Genomic DNA, 13755 nt, shown 5'->3' on the forward strand with positions numbered 1-13755 from the left:
CTTGCTATGTTATCTAGTCCGGAAATAGGGTGTGAAAGTTCTAACATACCGGTAATGGTTATGAGTGCAATTAAGTAAATGAAGGACAACAATGGACAATTAAAAGACAATTGTAAAGAGAGAAATAAATCCAAAAGGGAGCCTAAGTGATGGAATTCTAAAGATGAATTTTATGGATTGCCGATCTTGCTTACCAGATGCCTAAATCCTAAATTGAATCCGGTTCCTCTCGAGCTTCAGGATTCCTAAACACTAACCTAATGGAATCTCTTCCTATCGGATTCACTGCAAATTAGCATTAAGTATGATTTAAGACTATTAAAAGTTGTTAGTTCTTAATCCGTGAGTAAATCAACCTCATCTCTAAGTGTTAACTACCAGTCCTTACTATTCAAAATCCAGTTGTAACAAGCATTTCTCAATGTCAAGAAACAACCTAATAAACAATTAATCCAACGTCTCAAATTAACTGCATCAAACTTTTATTACTGAATAGCAAGAAGATTGCAAGAATGACAATTATAAAAAACTAACAATTAAGCATAATCCATCAACAAAGGTGAACCTTAATGGATTCAAAAGATCTAGCTGCTCATGTTCATAGTCAAAGCAATTAAAGAACAAAATAAGGAAAAACAAATTAAAGGTATGTACACCCTTCTCTTTCAAGCTGAATGAGAAACCCTAAATTTGCAAATTCAAAATCTCAAACCCTAGTTGCCTCTTGAATGCTCCCAAAGTTTGTCTTGATCTTCAATTCGATGTTGGAATAAGTGGAATCCCCCCTTCAATTGATGAAAATTGATCTCTCCAGGTCTACAATTGAGGTATAAGAAATACTTGATTAAGTGTGTGTCTTGGAATTGAGTCCAAAAATCGTCACCTTCAATTAGAATTCAAAATCGCCTATATAGTTGATTCAAGACACACGAGGTCCGTCGGATGATGATTCTGATCAATGATACGAGTCGAAAGGTCTTGAGCCACACGGTGCCCTAAGCGGTGCTGATCCACCACCATGTGTCGTGGTGGCTCTGAGTCATCTTGAAATGGCACAATTGGGGATAGCCTCTTGATAATTATTAGGCTGTCGGGGTCAGTGCTAACCTCGAGGTGCTTGTTCTCGCCCAATTTGATGGATTTTGCTCCAGAATCACACGATTTATTCCCTCGGTCGATGGTGTCCTCGAAATGGAAAGGAAAGAGGCAGTGATTACAGCATAAAGCGGGATAATCATGCATAAAAATGTGAACAATCGGGCATGAAAACATGTGTAGTATGATGCTTATCAAATTACCCCATGCTTAAACTTTTGCTTGTCCTCGAAGCAATTTACAACTCACTCCTCAAAAGATATCAAATAACTCAATCAAACTGCGGAGGTTAGCTCAAAATAAATTTCAAAACTCCATAATAATTTTTCCCAAAATCCTCAAATCACTAAATCCTTAAGAGAAACACAAACTTAATAAAGTTGCTAAAGTTAAAATGATAAACCATCTAAATTAAGAAATTGAGAATCATGCCTCACAATATATCACTCAAAACACACAAGTGTATATAGGTGAAAGAAGATCACCAAGCTCTCGGCCGAAAATCTGAGTAAAAGTGCACGGCTTGCTTATGGATTCAATCTCCACTACTACGAAATAATCAATAATCATGATCAAAGGGTCTTGAGCCAGTTGTAATGGGGTTAAGGTAAGGTACGTATAAATATGGAAAGTAGGCTACAAGTTCTTTGGAAGTTAAGCAAGTAATGCAAGAAAGTAATGAAGGATCAAGTGTTGTACCAAAATGAACACTAAGTTGCTCTAAAAATAAGATGATGCTCGAAATGAACTAAATTAATACTTTCTACTTTTTTTCTTTTTTTTCTTTTTTTTGTTTTTGTTTTTGTTTTTTTTTGTTTTTTTTTATATAAAAATATATATACTATGTATATATATTACAACGGTATGTAGGAGTTGTTGGTTATTGACACATACAATAATTGAAGGGAGCATCTATGAAAAATCTAGCAACTTAGTGAAATATATGAATGCGATTGATTCAAAGTAAAATGCAGCATAACTTATATAATTTCCAAAGCAATGGTAGAAAGAATGGTCAAATGAATAGAAGTGATAAGATGAGTGTCAACGTATTATTTATCACGAAAGGAATGGCTAAGGCTCAAAATTGGTTCACTAAGGGAAAAATAGGGTCAAGCCAGATGCCGGGATCTCAGCATCCGTCACTGTTCTGCGCTGCGGGAAGAAGGTACGAGGAACTCGATCAGAAGCTCACGGTAGGTTGGCTCAATGATGTCAAAGAATCTCGCATGGCGTAGTCTCGATCAGTGTGTGCACATCTTGAGCCAATCCCACTCTCTCTAGGGATGTGAAGTCTATGCAACGGCCCGCCATCACTTGCTTCCATCTCATGACTTGGAATCTACTTTCATTCTACGCATTAGGAATGTCCACGATGGATGACGGCCGGTGTGGATGGATTCACAGCAGTGCTCTCCGAGGCCCGGACTATTTGGCTGGCCGTGGTGGAGGTGGAAGCCGGTGCCTGGTTCTGCGTCGCGGAGGAAGCGCTTCACTTCACGTGCGATCGCTTAATTCGTAGGCGTTTTTGCTTCTCGAGATTTATCGCTATCTCATTATATCACCCGAGTTCACTTAGGAAAGTGAGAAGGGTGAGATAGGGGTATAACAACAACACCTTTGAGCTAAGAAAATAAAAAGGGAAGCAAAATTTTTGGAGGCCTCCACTTTTTATAACCTCACGGGTGAGGTAAGGCCGTCGCCGATCCTTTAGCCTTCTTTCGATGCTCCTGGCACCCAGCATCTGGTCGTGCTTCGTCAGCCGTCCCCCAGGCCGTGACAATTACTCTTTATCCTTCAACACGGTCTTCTTGGCTAGTGCTTTCGCAGTCGGCTGCGGTGATCAACGACGGCCGTGATGGCCACCTGGGCCGTATGAGTGTTTGGTTGTTGCCGACTGAGTCGCCTTTGCCCCCATACCTATAATGAACACATATGCATGTAATTAGATCATTAAACAAGTAGATATGGTCAAACGGAAGAGTTTGTCCTCTTGATTCTATAAGTCCGAAATTTAAAATTAACCTAATTATTTTTAAGCAACTATAATAAAGTCAAATGAAAATAATGAAACAATCACAACTAATTAAAAACATGAAAGTATAATCCAAGTCGAATGTATGAAGTGCTTATTTGTAGAGTCTTAAGTGTGACTCATTCGGATCACCCTTCTGCGCATACAAAGCAGTGTCAACTCGCTGCTCATTTATCCAACGAGTTACAATGATATCGCTTTAGCCGATGGCCGTTCACTTTAAAGTTCCCCTTCTCCGGATGATGCAACTCTACCATTCCATATGGAAAGACTTGTCCGATCCGAAATGGTCCACTCAGATTCGAGCTTTCGGAACAGAGCTAGCAGAGTTGTCAAAGCAACACTCGATCCCCAACCTGAAATTCCTTAGGCTCACGAATCCTTTGATCATGCCATTTCTTAGTCCTTGCTTTGTAAGTTGAGGAGTTTTCATATGCCCGCGGGCGCCACTCATCTAGCTCACTCAGTACCATTGTCGCTCCTTACCCTGCGAATCAATATCAAAGTTACAAGTTCTAAGGGCCCAAAGTGCCCTATGCTCTAACTCAACAGGTAAATGACATGACTTTCCATAAACAAGGCGATAGGGCGTAAAACCTATAGATGTCCTAAAAGCCTAAACGCCCATAATGTATCATCTAACTTAAGAGTCCGATCCTTCCCTATCGTACTATCTGCGGTTTGCCTCTAAAATACGTTTAATACCCCTATTAGTTACCTCAACTGCCCATGGGGTGATAGGGAGTAGAACCGATGAGTAACTCCGCATCGCTTAAGTACTTTCTCTAATTGGGTGTTGCGAAATGTGTTCCTCTATCACTAATAAGCGCCCCTAGGTATGCCAAACCTAGCAAACAATCGCTTAAGGAACCTGCAGACAACCCTAGCATTATCATGGAAGCACTGCCTTGAGCCCTTAGAGAAATATTCAACAAAGAACCGGAATGTACTTATTACCATACGAAGAGGGAAAGGGTCCCATGAAGTCGATGCCCCGGACATCAAAAATCTCAACGACTTGCACCTTTGGTTTGGGGCATCTCATCACGAGAAGAGATATTACTCGCTACCGCAAGGGTCACAAACCTCAACAAATTTCATGCATCTTGGAAGAGCGTGAGCGCATAGAATCCCTGCCTCAGCACCTCCTCGCTCGCGGTATGGTTTTGGCGCTGATGACCTCCAGGGTCCCTCATGGCATTGCTTCAATATTTGGAGAGTCTCCTCGCCATATACACATGTTGAATCACGATCACGCGCATACTTTAAACAAAAGGGATCTTCCCAAATATAGTATTTCAAATCAGTGAAGAATTTCTTCTTTTTGTCATACCCTACATATACTGTAGAACCCTAGCAACCAAATAGTTAGCATAATCGGAAAACTAGGGAGTATTAGTGTATACACCGAGTGACATACAAATGTTCTTCCGGAAATCGATCATCTATGGTCGTCTCATCAAGTGCATCTAAGTGAGGATTTTGCAATCTCGATAAATGGTCCACGCCAGTTCTCCGCCCTTCTTATCCTTGATCTCGATGTCAAATTCACAGAATAACAAAAGAATCCACCGAATCAATCTCGGTTTCGCATCATTTTCGGGAATAAGTACCTCAATGCCGAGTGGTCTGTGAAGACAATGGTTTTGGAGAGAACGAGGTATGATCTAAACTTGTCGAAGGCGTAAACAACCGCCAATAACTCCTTCTCTGTGGTGGTGTAGTGTTCTGGGCTCCTGTCAAGGTCTTGCTAGCATAGTAAATGGGTTGAAACTTCTTTTCAATCCTCCGTCAAACCCTCACTGACTCCAACCGCATAATCACTAGCATCGGCCCGATCGGAAGAAACCATGATTGAATGTAGTTAAGTTTCTTAAGTAACTCAAAAGTCGCCACGCATGCATCATCAAAAATAAAAGGTACATCCTTAACTAACAATTGAGTGAGGGCCTAGCAATCTTAGAAAAATCTCTAATAAATCTCCTATAAAACCCTGCATGGCCCGGAAAACTCCTAACCTTAAGGAACTAGGAGGAGGTAGCTTAGATATTACTTCTACCTTAGCTCTATCCACCTCCATCCCACCGGTGAGAGATCTTATGCCCTAAAACAATCCCCTCTCACCATGAAATGACATTTTCCCAGTTTAGTACCAAGTTAGCCTCAATACATCTAGCTAACATGCGCTCAAGGTTTGCCAAACAAAGAGAGAAAGAATTACCAAAAATAGAGAAGTCATCCATAAATACCTCCATAGACTCCTCAATCATGTCCTCAAAAATAGCCATCATGCACCGTTGAAATGTGTAGGTGCATTGCACGATCCGAATGGCATCCGTCTATAAGCAAACGTCCCATAAGGGCGGTGAAGGTAGTCTTCTCTTGGTCCTCGAGTGCAATAGAATCTGAAAGTAACCTGAAAAGCCATCAAGAAAACAATAAAACATGTGACCTGCTAAACGTTCAATCATCTGATCAATGAAAGGAAGAGGAAAGTGGTCCTTCCGAGTTGCATCATTAAGCCTACGGTAATCAATGCAAACTCGGAAGCTGCTATCTGCGTCCGAGTCTGGATCGACTCATCCTTCTCATTCCTTACCAACGTGATGCCTCCTTTCTTGGGTACAACTCCGCACACGACTAACCCACGAACCGGTAGCCGAAATGGGATATATCAAACTGCGTCAAGAAGTTTAATTACCTCCTTCTTTACCACTTCTTTCATGTTCGGATTGAGTCGTCTTTGAGGTCAACGAGCCCGAAACTGTCCCCCAATGAAATCTTATGAGAGCGAAACTTGGATTTATGCCCGGGATATCGACTATATTGAAAGCAAAGGCCTTCGTACTTCCTTAGAACTTCCAACAGCATGGCTTGTTCTTGAGTTAGATCGGTACCGCTATGATTCTGGTAAGCGCTTCTCTTCATCTAGAAGGCATAAACCAAGTGGCTCGGTAACTCCTTGGATTCTAAAACTGGTGGGTCCTCGAATGAAGTCTTTACTTTCCGCACCCCTAGGACTGTCAAGAAAAAGATAGGGATCAGTTGACAAGCTCGGCTCAAAAGCCAATAAAACAGCGAGTTGCTCCAACACTTGCTCGTTGGACAACTCCTCCTCATCCTCAGCTAATGCTACTTGCAAAGGGTCAGAACATAAAATTTCTTGTAAATAGGACTCAACCACATCATCAATCACATCAATATAACATACAGTATTATCATAGTCCAGTGACTATCTCATGGAAGTGGCCAGGTCAAAGGTAATGGTCTCATCATTAACTCTAAGCTTAAGCTTTCCATCGCTTACATCGATAACAGCCATCGATGTAGCTAGGAAAGGCCTACCCAGGATAAGAGGCACAATGCTATCACCCTCCATATCCATTACCACAAAATCTACAAGAAAGATAAATTTATCTACCTTTACAAGTACATCTTTAATAATACCTCTAGGAATTTTAACAGTCCTATCTGCTAATTGAACACTCATCCTAGTAGGCTTTGGCTCATGCAACCCTAATTTGGCAAATAAACTAGTGGGCATTAAGTTAATACTGGCTCCTAAATCAACCAATGCACCACTAATTGATAAATCACCAATCATACAAGGGATAGTAAAACTCCCTGGATCTTGTCGCTTGAGTGGCAATTTGTTCTGGAGAATAGCTGAACACTCCTCATTAAGCACCACCTGACCAAGATCCTCCAACTTCCTCTTGTTGCTCAAAATCTCCTTTAAGAACTTGGCGTATTTATCCCGTGAAATTGCCTCAACAAAAGGTAAGTTAATTTTCAGCTGCTTAAATAAGTCAAGAAACTTACTGTATTGCTTGTCCACCATATCCTGTCTCAACCTTGCAGGATATGGTACCAGGGGCTGATACTCCCGCACAGGGCTCTTTTGCCTGTCTTCTTTCTTTCTCTCATTCTCTACCATCTCAAGGTCCGGTCCTTCCTTACCGGCTCGACACCGCACGATTGTATTATCCTTATCGGTAAAGGCGAAGAACCAGTCAAATTCTTACTTGAGCGCAAGGTGATAGCTTTGCAATGCTCCCTGGTTTGACTCTGTAGTGCTGAGGAGCGATCCTGAAGGTCTCTCCGAAAGCATCTTAGAAATTTGGCCAATTTGAGCCTCCAAGTTCGAATCGAGGCCTGCTGATTCCTAAGTGCACTATCAGTCTGCTGGAATCTTGTTTCTGTAGATGTCACAAACTTCATCATGAGCTCCTCTAAATTTGACTTCTTTTCTTGGGAGGAAGAGCTTGTGCAGCCCCGGTTGTTATTCTTTGTGGTCATCATTGATGAAGTCTTTGGAAACCTGGCGGACCCTGGGCATTATTGTTCCTCCAACTGAAATTAGGGTGATTGCGCCATCCAGGGTTGTATGTATTGCTGTAGGGGTTATTCTGCTGTCTTGGGGCATTCCCCATATAATCAACCTGTTCAACATCAGAAGATATAGTAGAATTAGATGGAAAACTAATAGAAGATGAAGCAAACATACCTCCTGCAGTACAGTTCGCACTATAATGCGGGCCACCACAAAACTCGCGTATCTGAGTTGGTCGATCTTCTTGGCTAGAAGCTCCACTTGAGGCCGCCAAGGCTGTAGAGTCCACTTGTCTTCCTGGTCGGCTCCTAGAGGATTGCCACTGATAGTTGTTCATGGCCATTTCCTCTATCAAGTTCTGAGCTTGCTCGGGCGTCTTCTTGTTTAGCGTCACCGCTTTCTTTGCAGCATCCACCATCGCCTCGTTGCGAGGTTCAACCCGTGTCGTAGAAGGTCTGAACCTACATCCACACTGGCAATCCGTGATGTGGGCAGCATCTCAAAAGATCTTTAAATCTCTCCCATGCATCGTATATGCTTTCATCATCAAACTGCATAAAAGAAGATATGTCATTTCTAAGTTTAGCAGTTTTAGCGGGAGGAAAATACTTATATAAAAATTTTTCCTCCGTAGTGATAATCATTGTGGAAGAGATTGCAACCATCTCTTTGCTCTGTCCTCAAGGAAAATGGAAACAATCTCAGCCGAATGGCATCATCGGTTGTTCCATTTATTTTGAATGTGTCACAAATCTCCAAAAAGTTGGAGATATGTGCATTGGGATCCTCGCTGGGCAATCCTCCAAACTGCACGCTTTGTTGGATCATCTGGATAACATTGGCCTTTATTTCAAAATTGTTGGCTGCTACAGCAGGTCTGACTATACTAGTTTTCATCCCATCCAAAGATGGTCGAGCAAACTCGTACATCGTCCTCTGATCACATCGGCGTGGGGGTCATGGTTTTCCATCGTGTCTAGTCTATCCACAGGTACCTCAACCTCAATCTCCTCCTCTTCTAATTGCAACCTCTTCCTTAAGAGTCGAGTGGATCGATTCTCTGATCGGACAGAGGGCTCTATAAGATTCGAGTTTGAGCTCGCAGTCATAAACTACAAGCAAGAGATCCACACAACCACCGATCAACAAAAAATAATATAATAATAAATAATAATAAAATTAAAGAATAAATGAATAAAACAAATAATGACTAAATTAACATAACATAAAACATTACTATAGTCAGAGATTCTGACACATACGGGCAAGACTGGCTCTTGCCATGACACCCAGCACTACTGGCAACTGAGTAGCAGTATCAGTCGTACCCGGACGGGATCGGTGAACCTGGAGTTACCTACCGCTATGTTATCTATAAAAAAGTGTGAAAGTTCTAATATACCGGTAATGGTTATGAGTGCAATTAAGTAAATAAAGGACAACAATGAACAATTAAAAGACAATTATAAAGAGAGAAGAATAAATCCAAAAGGGCCTAAGTGATGGAATTCTAAAGATGAATTTTATGGATTGCCGATCTTGCCCTTACTAAATCCTGAATTGAATCCTCCGGTTCCTCGACTGGATCTAAAAACGAGCTGTAACCTAATGGAATCTCCTTCCCATCACACTGCAAATTAGCATTAAGTATGATTTAAGACTATTAAGAGTTGTTAGTTCTTAATCCGTGAGTAAATCAACCTCATCTCTAAGTGTTAACTACCGGTCCTTACTATTCAAAATCCGGTTGCAACAAGCATTTCTCAAATGTCAAGAAACAACCTAATAAACAATTAATCCAGCGTCTCGAATAAGCATCAAACTTTTATTCTTTGAATAGCAAGAAGATTGCAAGAATGACAATTATAAAAAACTAACAATTAAGCATAATCCATCAACAAAGGTGAACCCTAATGGATTCAAAAGATCTAATTACCGCTCATGTTCATCAACAAACGATTAAAGAATAAAATAAGGAAAAACAAATTAAAGGTATGTACACCCTTCTTCAAGCCTGAATGAGAAACCCTAAATTTGCAAATTCAAAATCTCGAACCCTAGTTGCCTCTTGAATGCTCCCAAAGTTTGTCTTGATCTTGATTCGATGTTGGAATAAGTGGAATCCCCCTTCAATTGATGAAAATTGATCTCTCCAGTCTACAATCGAGGTATAGGAAATATTTGATTAAGTGTGTGTCTTGGAATTGAGTCCAAAAATTGTCACCTTCAATTAAATTCGGAATACCTTATATAGTTGATTTAGTCCGGTTTGATTCATACATCCGAGAATCTGCGGAGTCTGTTGTCGAGCCACCACAGGTGCCCGGCCGATCCACCACAGGCCGTGGTGGCTACCAAGTCGTATTTGAAATGGCATAATTGGGGATAGCCTCTTGATAATTCAGCACGGCCGGAGTCCAGGCCGTGCTCAACCCTCGGGGTGCTTGTTCTCGCCCAATTTGATGGATTTTGCTCCGTAATCACACGTATTTCCCTCGATTACTGATGGTGTCCTTCGAAAATGACCTGAAACGAAAAGGGAAACAAAAGACAGGTGATTCTAGCATAAAACGGGATAATCATGCATAAAAATGTGAACAATCGGGCATGAAACATGTGTAGTATGATGCTTATCAGCCATCATCCTAGACAACTGCCCAATTTAAGTTTCTAAGTTCTGAATTGAAGCTTGTTGATTCCGAATGGTAGTGTCCGTTTGTTGAAATCTGTTCTCTGAAGTTACAATAAACTTCGTCATCAACTCTTCCAAGTTAGGTTTCCTCTCTTGACTACCTTCTAGTTGATAGGGAATAGAATGCATAGGTTGCTGCGGATGCAACCTCTGATATCCTAGTGGACCTTGGTTATTGAAATTCCTCCATCCAAAATTAGGATGATTCCTCCACCCTAGGTTGTATGTATTACTGTAGGGATCATTCTGCTGCCTACCTGCATAATCAACATGCTCAACGTTAGAAATATTAGTAGGCATAGAAGATGCAAACATACCTCCCGCTTTACAATTGGCATCGCATCTAAAGTTGTTCTATCTTTTTGGAAAGTAGCTCTACTTGTGCCACCAAGGCTTTGTGGACCCCCATACAACCAGCTTTGGACCCGTGGAGTTTGCCAACGATAAGTGTTGGTGGCCATCTCTTCTATCAAATCCTGGGCTTGCTCGGGTGTTTTGCTATTGATAGCTCCCCGCATCTACCATTTTTCTAATGGTTGTATTATGCCACTATAGAATGTCCGCACTTGCATCCAGGAGAGGAGGACCATGGTGTGGGCAACACCTTAACAAGTCCTTGAAGCATCGATTCTCCTTCACCCTGCAAAAAAGAAGATATGTTATGTCGCATTTGAGCAGACTTAGCAGGAGGAAAATACTTATTCAAAAACTTTTCAGCCAAAGAAGTCCAGGTAGTGATCGTTTTCGGTGGCAAGGACTGCATCCATCTTTTTGCTCTATCCCTCAAGGAAAAAGGAAACAGCCTCAACCGTATGGCATCATCAGTTATTCCATTAATCTTAAAGGTATCACATATTTCCAAAAAGTTGGCAATATGCTCGTTCGGATCTTTGCTCGCCAATCCTCTAAATTGCACCGTATTCTGGATCATCTGGATTACATTAGGCTTTATTTCAAAATTATTAGTCGCCACGGGAGGCCTCACTATCCCAGTTTGCGTCTCTGCTAGAGAGGGCCTAGCAAACTCGTACATGGTCCTTTCATCATTACCTCCATTTGCATTATGGTTCTCCATCTCACTAGTTTCACGAACAAGAATCTCTACTTCAATTTCCTCCTCTACTGCCTGCATACGCCTCCTTAGCAATCTAAGAGAGCGCTCGGGTTCAGATAAAGGCTCTGTAAGATTAGGATTAGAGCTCCTGGTCATAAACTATCTGAGCACAATAAAGAACAACAACACCAACAAATAGGATAAGAATAAAACTATACACAGAAATAAATTATGAACAAAAAGGGAAATGACTAGACTAACAAATATTAAAATTTCAATTTAGTTCACAGAAAACCGTTCCCCGGCAATGGTGCCAAAAACTTGATGTGTGCTAAGTCAAGCAAGACTATGACTTAAGGTAATGTACCTATCAGTGGAGTATAGCTAACGACGAGTACCAAGTGTTGTATTCCCCAAAGAACATGTGACCTAAATCTACTCAATCTTCTCTGTTATCTAATCACATAAAATAAATGGTGTTAATGAATAATTCCTAAATTAACTAATAGCTACTCTAATTGTTGTCGAACTACGTATACTAGGGAATTATTAATTCAAGTAAAGGAATAACCCTTTGGGAATTCTTGTCTCTAAGGAATGGAAACTAAGGGTGGAATTGATTGATTGAATCCAATTTTCGTGGGAAAATCTCTACACAATTAATGCCTTTCTCAAGGACACTAACATCTTAACTTAGATTAATTAGGTTGAAATCTCTTCCTAACTCTAATTATCCAAATTAGCATTATGTACCATTTAACACTATTGAGAGTTGTTAATTCTCAATCCGGTAGAACGAACACCCTATCTCTAGGCGAATTCAATTCTAGGTTGCAAAGGACAAACCAAACCTAAACGTCTTTCTCAACATCATTCAAATTTCAAAAATCATTCAACAAGATATGAAGAAAAAATCAATAAATACTTCCATTGCAAACCAATATTGAAAATCAATACATTCAATTCAAAATTGAAGTACAAAAATCCCTAGATAAAGAACCCCAATGGGTTAATAAGTTTAGCTAATCATGTTCATAATCACAACCAACAAGAATTCAATTACAAAAAAAATGAGTAAAGGTAGAGGAACCCGAATACACCCTTGGATGAGAGTGAATAGCTCCAATTCCTTGTGCCCAATTTGGATCGATTCTTGTTCCTTTTACTTGGATTGAAACCAATCGACAATCCTTGCCAATCTTTGATCTTCGAAGAGAATCCAAGTGAAACCTTGATCCAAGTCTCCTTTTCTCTTAGTTTCAACTCAAAAAACCTTAGACAGAGAAAAAGATGAGTTTTGGACGTTCTAACCCTAGCTGCCCCCCTTCTTTTTCTTTTCTTTCTTTTTAAATGAATTTGACCAGCTGCCATGAACATGGCCGTGTTGATGCCCGTGTTCCCAACACGTTCTGGTATTGATGCCCATGTTGCTCTCTGTGGCCGTGCTCCCTAAAAACCTTTTTTTCCTTTGATGTTTGTTGCATCCAACACGGCCGTGTTGGTGGCTGTGTTGGGAACACGGCCGTGTTAACCTTCCTCATGGGCATACTTAGCTTGTTTCGGCAGCTTTGACGTCCAATTATGCTCCAATTCTTCCCTTTATCATACTTTGACTTCTTTTGGACCTAATGCACATAAACAGACACATAGGGTGAGTGTTGGAACCAATTCACATCCAAATATACATAAAATCAATCTTAAAAAGCTCATTTAGATGTATGTATTTTACGCACATCATTATTTCAAATATTATTTGATATGCTTGTAATATTTGATTAGCAAGTTATTTTAATATCATTAAATGGATGTTAGTTAGGTATTATAGAGCCCACTTGCATTGACAGACCTTGCCACATCATATTAACATAAAGAAGAAGCTAAAAATATCCTTACTTTTGTATTTAATAATAAACCGACTTGAATTTTTTGAAAAGAAATAGTAAAAAGACTGCAAAAAGCTATACTGAGAGAGCAAAGAAACCATATATAAAGATTCAAATGATGTCATCGTCGTAACTGTTTCCTCTATCTCTCTCTTCTTTTATCTTTAAATTCCTTTCTCTCTCCGTCTCAATTCCAACTTTAAACACCAAAAAATTAAAAACCTTAAATTTTAGCATACAACACAAGTGCACACCAAATAAAAGATTAACATATTCTTATATTAATATCATATGACAAGGTCTTTAAATGTATTAGCAAGCACTCAGGCAAGCTAGAAACAAAATATGACACCATATTGATATGTCTTTTCTCCATTCAAATACTCGATTAAACCAAAAAATCATCTTGACACCAAAAAGAAAAAAAAATCTAGATACCAAATTTGTAATTATACTTGTTGTCCTTTAATACCAAAGAGGTGTTGAATGGTGTGTGAAAAAAAGACAAATTAAATTTTTATGAGATAGTGATAAGAAGATAAAAGAAACTCAAAGAATTTATAGTGGTTCGAGTATTAACTAACCCTATATGTTCACTTTCCAATTTCTATTTGAGTATTCACTACCTTAATCTCATACTATAGAGTTTTACGAGTTTACTTT

At 40.0% G+C, this 13755-nt stretch overlaps 1 non-coding gene across 1 annotated transcript; it reads left to right on the forward strand.

Moving 5' to 3' along the window:
* The first annotated feature begins 7940 nt into the window (after nt 1-7940).
* On the forward strand, nt 7941-8047 carry LOC125370229. Its single transcript, XR_007216201.1, has one exon. It is a non-coding gene; the product is annotated as a small nucleolar RNA R71 (small nucleolar RNA).
* Nucleotides 8048-13755: the final 5708 nt, after the last annotated feature.

Source organism: Ricinus communis, chromosome 5 (assembly GCF_019578655.1).
Source record: "Ricinus communis isolate WT05 ecotype wild-type chromosome 5, ASM1957865v1, whole genome shotgun sequence".
In the NCBI taxonomy this organism is placed as follows: Eukaryota; Viridiplantae; Streptophyta; class Magnoliopsida; order Malpighiales; family Euphorbiaceae; genus Ricinus; species Ricinus communis.